General features: G+C 53.4%; 1 long non-coding RNA gene across 1 annotated transcript; it reads right to left on the bottom strand.

The window, feature by feature from the left end:
* Positions 1-1,321: 1,321 nt before the first annotated feature.
* Positions 1,322-1,731, bottom strand: LOC145430844 (uncharacterized). Its single transcript, XR_013911163.1, has 2 exons — positions 1,540-1,731; positions 1,322-1,458 (listed from the first exon to the last, which is right to left on the bottom strand). It is a non-coding gene; the product is annotated as an uncharacterized LOC145430844 (long non-coding RNA).
* Positions 1,732-5,994: the final 4,263 nt, after the last annotated feature.

The raw sequence follows: 5,994 nt of genomic DNA, 5'->3' as shown, positions 1-5,994 counted from the left end.
TGAATTAAACATGCAGTGTAGTCTATCTAAATGTGAGCACCATTAATGACGTTTACTCACTAACTGTGCTCTGGGGTTCAGAGTATATCTGGCTGTTTTTGATTACTTTTGATTTTACCTTTATATTTCACCTTTAAAAACTATTTACCTTGCATTGTTTGGTATCATTCTTTTAAGCACAATCTCCCATGTCTGAATTCAAAGTTATTTTTCCATTTAGACATTCTGTATTAAAACAGTTTATCTAAAATCACACAAAAAAAACCATTAAATCTAAGTAGGAAAATATTTTTTTACTGTAAAAACCACAAAAATATAAATTGTACATTTTAAAAACTTCCACTCAGAAACAGCTTTTACATTGCAGTCTGTCTTTGGTAGCTGTTGGACTAGCAACTGTGACATTCAGTAAGGCCCAAAATAAATGACTACACTACACAATCACTACACAAGACAGCACAACACACTAACTATACACTCCAAACATGCTACATGTCACAAGTCTCTCACATCTCAAAACACACTATTGCTATTGCTCTCCATGATTGTTCAACATTGTGCATTTTTCCACTAATAGGAAAGAGGTGTCATGTTTTTGTTGGGGTTTTTGTGAGCACTTTCCGTACTAAACGGCAGCAGTTGGGTTCCATCTGCTGCAACCCAACTGGTTACCCGGGACTCTCCACCATTTGGTCTTAGAACTGCTTCTCGGATGAGACGTAAAACATCTTAAAGAAACTTAAACAAGTCCAGTCACCTTTCTTTCCAAGCTCCTTAGATTAACATGACCCAAGAAGCTTTAAATTTAGTACAAATTTGAGGAACTTCTGGGGGGGCAGTTTAGACAAGAAGCATGATGAATGAAAAACTCATGAAATCAAAACCAGAAGGGTACATTAACAATCGACCAAATTATTAATGGAAAAAATAACCCCAAATTTTATCCCTAATCAATAATCAGTTTTTGTTCAAACCGTTGTTGCCATCAAATGCAGAACATTTTAAAATGAGCTTCTTGTCTTTTATCCTGTCTTCCTTCTCTCACCCCAACTGGTTGCAGCAGATGGACGCTCCCTCCTGAGCCTGGTTTGGTTGTTTTGGTTTTTCTCTTATGTATCTTTGTAGGGTCTACCTTACAATATAAAGCACCTCGAGGCTGTTGTTGTGATTTGGCGCAGTATAAATAAAACTGAACTGAGTTGAACTCCAATCATCCCTAAGGAAATTATCGGTAAATTAATAGTTTTTAATACATATGTTGTGTCAAGAACCGAAGTTCAACACACAAGCTGGACCCAGGAGCAGAACACACACACAGCGGTACGAGAGAAAAAATAAACTTTATTATAACTGAGAGTGTCCCGGGAGAGTAGAAGGGAGAAAACGCACGGAACCAGAGAAACCGAGGGACCGGGAGAAGAATCGCGCAGGAAACGCCGAGAGCGGGACCGTGGGAGGCTGAAACAGAAAAAGAAAAAAGGATTATTGGGGTGCGGGTAAACCGGCAGCATACGAGGGGAGGTAGTGTACGCGTCTTACGATGATAGCGGGGCCAAGGGAACCGGAGGGAGGGGTGAGGGTCCGTGGGGAGAAGCTCCAGAAAGGGCGAGGCGGCTGGGGTTGATCGTGATCCAAATTCTGGACAGGCAGGTGGACAGGCTGGTGACTCAAAACACGCCGAGCAGTGATCTGGGTATACAAGGCAGAGTTAGTACTAGTTCACACGGATAGGATTGCCTAAGGACTTTCCCGTAGGAAAGGACGATTACGGACTGGCGTGGAGCAGCAGGCTGGGCAGGATTGGTGATCGCCTGGGATGGGATGCAGGTGTGGAGTCAGCGGCCACGCCCACGGGAGTGGGCATCCCATCAGCACCTCAGACGCCGGGCCGCGGACCATGACAGTACCCCCCCCTCAAGAGTCGCCCCCAGGCGACAGGCCGGGACCCCGCCTGCGGAGAGAAGCATGGAAAGCAGAGATGAGGCGAGGGTCCAGAACGAAGGAGCGCGGGACCCAGAGGCGGTCCTCGGGGCCGTACCCCTCCCAATCCACGAGATACTGCCAGCCGCGCCCGCGCCGGCGCGCATCCAGGACACGCCGGACCGCATAGGCCGGATGGCCGCCGACGAGCCGGGCGGGAGGAGGGGGCGCGGAAGGAGGGCACAGCTGGGCTGAGGCGGACTGGTTTAAGCTGAGACACATGGAACGTGGGGTGCACACGCCGGGAGGCTGGAAGCCGAAGCCTGACCGCCACCGGGTTGATGACTCGGCCCACCTCGTATGGCCCGATGAAACGGGGAGCCAGTTTGCAGGATGTGCCCCGGAGTGGGATGTTCCCAGCAGCCAACCAAACCTTCTGTCCCGGCTGGTAGTCAGGGGCTGGGGCGCGGCGACGATCGGCGTAGTGCGCATGTCGTTCCTTCGGAGGGCGCTGCGAACGCTGCGCCATACACGTTGGCAGCGCCGAAGGTGGTGTGGAGCCGACGGGACGGAGAGAGTCAAGTCCTCTTCAGGGAAGAGCGGAGGCTGATATCCGAGAGACGCCTCGAAAGGTGATAGACCGGTGGAGGACGAGGTTAGAGTGTTGTGGGCGTACTCCACCCAGGGCAGGTAGGTAACCCAAGAGGAGGGGTTTTGACTGGCCACGCACTGTAGCATAGTCTCCAGTTCTTGATTGAGACGTTCAGTCTGTCCGTTGGATTGCGGGTGGAAGCCGGAGCTTAGGTTAACCTTGGCGCCGAGAGCGGAACAGAAGGTCTTCCACACCTGTGAGGTGAACTGGGGACCTCGATCGGAGACAATTTCCAAGGGGATTCCGTGGAGCCTGAACACATTAGCAACCAACGACTGGGCAGTCTCAGCGGCTGAGGGCAGCTTGGCTAGCGGGATGAAGTGAGCGGCCTTGGAAAACCGATCTACAACGGTGAGAATGACACGCTTTCCGGACGAGGCAGGGAGACCGGTAACAAAGTCGAGGGAGATGTGAGACCAGGGCCGGTGGGGTGTAGTGAGCGGGTGGAGCTGGCCTGCGGGGCGCTGGGTGGATGACTTATTATGGGCGCAGACGGCACAGGCAGACACATAGTCCCTCACGTCCCTTATTAGCGTTTTCCACCAAAAATGTTTCTTGAGGAGGTGCGTCGTTCTGTTCACGCCTGGGTGGCACGTGAATCGTGCTGTGTGGATCCAGTGGATGACAGCTCCACGGGCGGCAGCAGGAACGAAGCGCCGTCCGGGTGGTCCGGTCCCTGGATCGGGGTCTCCCGGGAGAGCTCGGCGAATGGTCTCCTCTATTTCCCAGGTGAGGGCGCCCACCACGCAGGTGGCGGGTAGGATGGTGGCGGGGGGAGTCGCTTCGCTGTCGGAGGAGTACTGACGGGAGAGCGCATCGGGCTTGGTGTTCCGCGATCCTGGACGATAGGAGAGCGTGAAGTTGAAGCGGGCGAAGAATAGGGACCAGCGAGCTTGGCGTGGATTCAACCTCTTGGCGGTTCTCAGGTACAGGAGGTTCTTATGGTCTGTCCAGATGAGGAAGGGCTGAGCGGCCCCCTCCAGCCAGTGGCGCCATTCCTCTAAAGCGAGTTTAACGGCTAGCAGTTCCCTGTCGCCGATGTCATAATTCTTCTCTGCGGGGGTGAGTCGGCGTGAGAAGAAGGCGCATGGCCGGAGCTTATTCAGAGGCCCAGACCGCTGGGAGAGAACCGCTCCCACTCCCGCATCAGACGCGTCAACTTCTACAACAAACTGCTTAGCAGCGTCTGGGTGGGTTAGGATGGGTGTGGAAGTGAATAACCGTTTTAACTTAGCGAAGGCTGCGTGGGCTTCAGGGGACCAGGTGAAGGGCACTTTGGGTGAGGTGAGCTGGGTGAGCGGCGCTGCCACCTGGCTGTAGTTCCGGATGAAGCGGCGGTAAAAGTTCGCAAACCCCAGGAAGCTCTGAAGCTTCTTCCGTGACTCCGGAACCGGCCATTCCAACACTGCCTTGACTTTCACCGGGTCGGTCTTCACCTGCCCACCTGCTAGAATGTAGCCCAAGAAGGAGATGGATGAAACTTGGAACTCACATTTTTCCGCCTTGACGTACAACCTGTTTTCGAGCAGCCGTTGTAGTACGCTTCTCACATGGATGTGATGTTCTTCGGGTGTTTTGGAAAAGATCAGAATGTCATCTAGGTATACGAAAACAAACACATTTAGGAAGTCCCGTAACACGTCGTTGACTAGAGCTTGAAAAACCGCCGGGGCGTTGGTTAGTCCAAACGGCATCACCAGATATTCGAAATGCCCCAGTGGGGTGTTGAAGGCGGTCTTCCACTCATCACCCTCACGTATTCGAACCAGGTGATAGGCGTTCCGCAGATCCAGCTTGGTGAAGACTGTGGCTTCCTGGAGTGAGTCAAAAATAGAATTAATTAGTGGGAGGGGATATTTATTCTTGATGGTAATGTCGTTAAGACCCTGGTAATCGATGCAGGGGCGAAGCGTCCCGTCCTTCTTTCCCACAAAGAAAAAACCCGCAGCGACAGGGGAGGACGACGGCCTGATTCGTCCTGCCGCTAGCGACTCCTGGATGTAATTCTCCATGGTTTCTCTTTCGGGGCGAGACAGGTTATACAGTCTGCTAGAGGGCAGGGAAGCTCCCGGGAGTAAATCAATGGCACAGTCATAAGGACGGTGAGGAGGTAGTGAGAGCGCCTCGTCCTTACTGAACACCTGCCGAAGATCGTGATATTCGGGGGGCACGGAAGAGAGGTCCGGTGCGGGTGGCGGGGTTGAATTTCGTTTCGTTGAGGCGGAGGGAACGGCCGACCCCAAACAGTTCGCCAGACAGAACACACTCCAGCTCGCGATCCTCTTTCCGGCCTAATCGATGCGAGGGTTATGTTTCTGTAGCCAGGGGTAACCTAAGATAAGCGGGGTGTCAGGAGCGGGAAAAGTGAAAAAGGAAAGCTGCTCCTGGTGATTCCCTGATGTGACTAACTGTACGGGTGCAGTTTGGTGGGTGATATAAGCAAACACTTGATTATTCAACGTGGACGCAGGGATGGGCGGCTCGAGTGGCATGAGGGACACAGCTAATTTCTTAGCCAGTCTCTCATCCATAAGATTCTGTTCCGCCCCGGAGTCTACCAGCGCGGAGCATGTAAAGGTCTGGTTATTAGTTACGAGGGTAACGGACAGTAATAATCGGGGTCTAGTAGTGCTTAACGTGCTGCCCACCCGTATCCCCGGACTTACCGGTGGGCCGGGTCGTTTGGGCGGACCGGGCAGACAGCGATGCGGTGACCGGGCCTCCCACAGTACAGGCATTCTCCAGCCCGAAATCGGCGTTCCCTCTCCTCCGGAGAAAGCCGAGAGCGTCCGATCTGCATGGGTTCGGGCGGGGGAGGCGACGGAGAGCGCGCACACGCAGCCGTGGGCGGAGAAACACTGATCCCGGGGCGCAATACGGAGCCCATAGGTTTAAGCCGCCGCTCGGCATCCCTCTCCCGCAGGCGACTATCGATCCTACGGGCGAGGGAAGCCAATTCTTCGAAGGATTTAGTCTCTTCGTGAAAAGCTAGTTGGTCCTTCATCTGGTCGGTTAGTGACCGTAAAAAAAACCCACGGAGAGCTGAATCGGGCCAACCCACGGCGACCGCTCTGGTACGAAACTCGACTAGGTACTCCGCGATACTGCGCCGCCCCTGACGGAGCCCCAGCAACTTCTGTGTGGCGTCATCTTCCGAGACCGGAGGGGAGAACGTAGCCCGGAACTCCTCCAGGAAATCATCGTAATCGCAATCACGAATGGAGTGAGATGTTAAATAGGCCTCAGCCCACGTTAAAGCACGTCCCCGTAATAAACCTACAAAATAGGAGATTTTAGCTGCATCCGTGGGGAAGGCGTGTGGCGTGCGGCTGAAGAACAGGGAGCATTGAAAAAGGAACCCCCCACACAGGTCTAACTCCCCGTGGAAGGGCTCCAAAGGCGGAGGCGAAACGCCGTGGGGC

Source organism: Astatotilapia calliptera, chromosome 9, assembly GCF_964374335.1.
Source record: "Astatotilapia calliptera chromosome 9, fAstCal68.1, whole genome shotgun sequence".
NCBI classification, from domain to species: domain Eukaryota; kingdom Metazoa; phylum Chordata; class Actinopteri; order Cichliformes; family Cichlidae; genus Astatotilapia; species Astatotilapia calliptera.
This window is presented reverse-complemented; position numbering and strand designations above follow the sequence as displayed.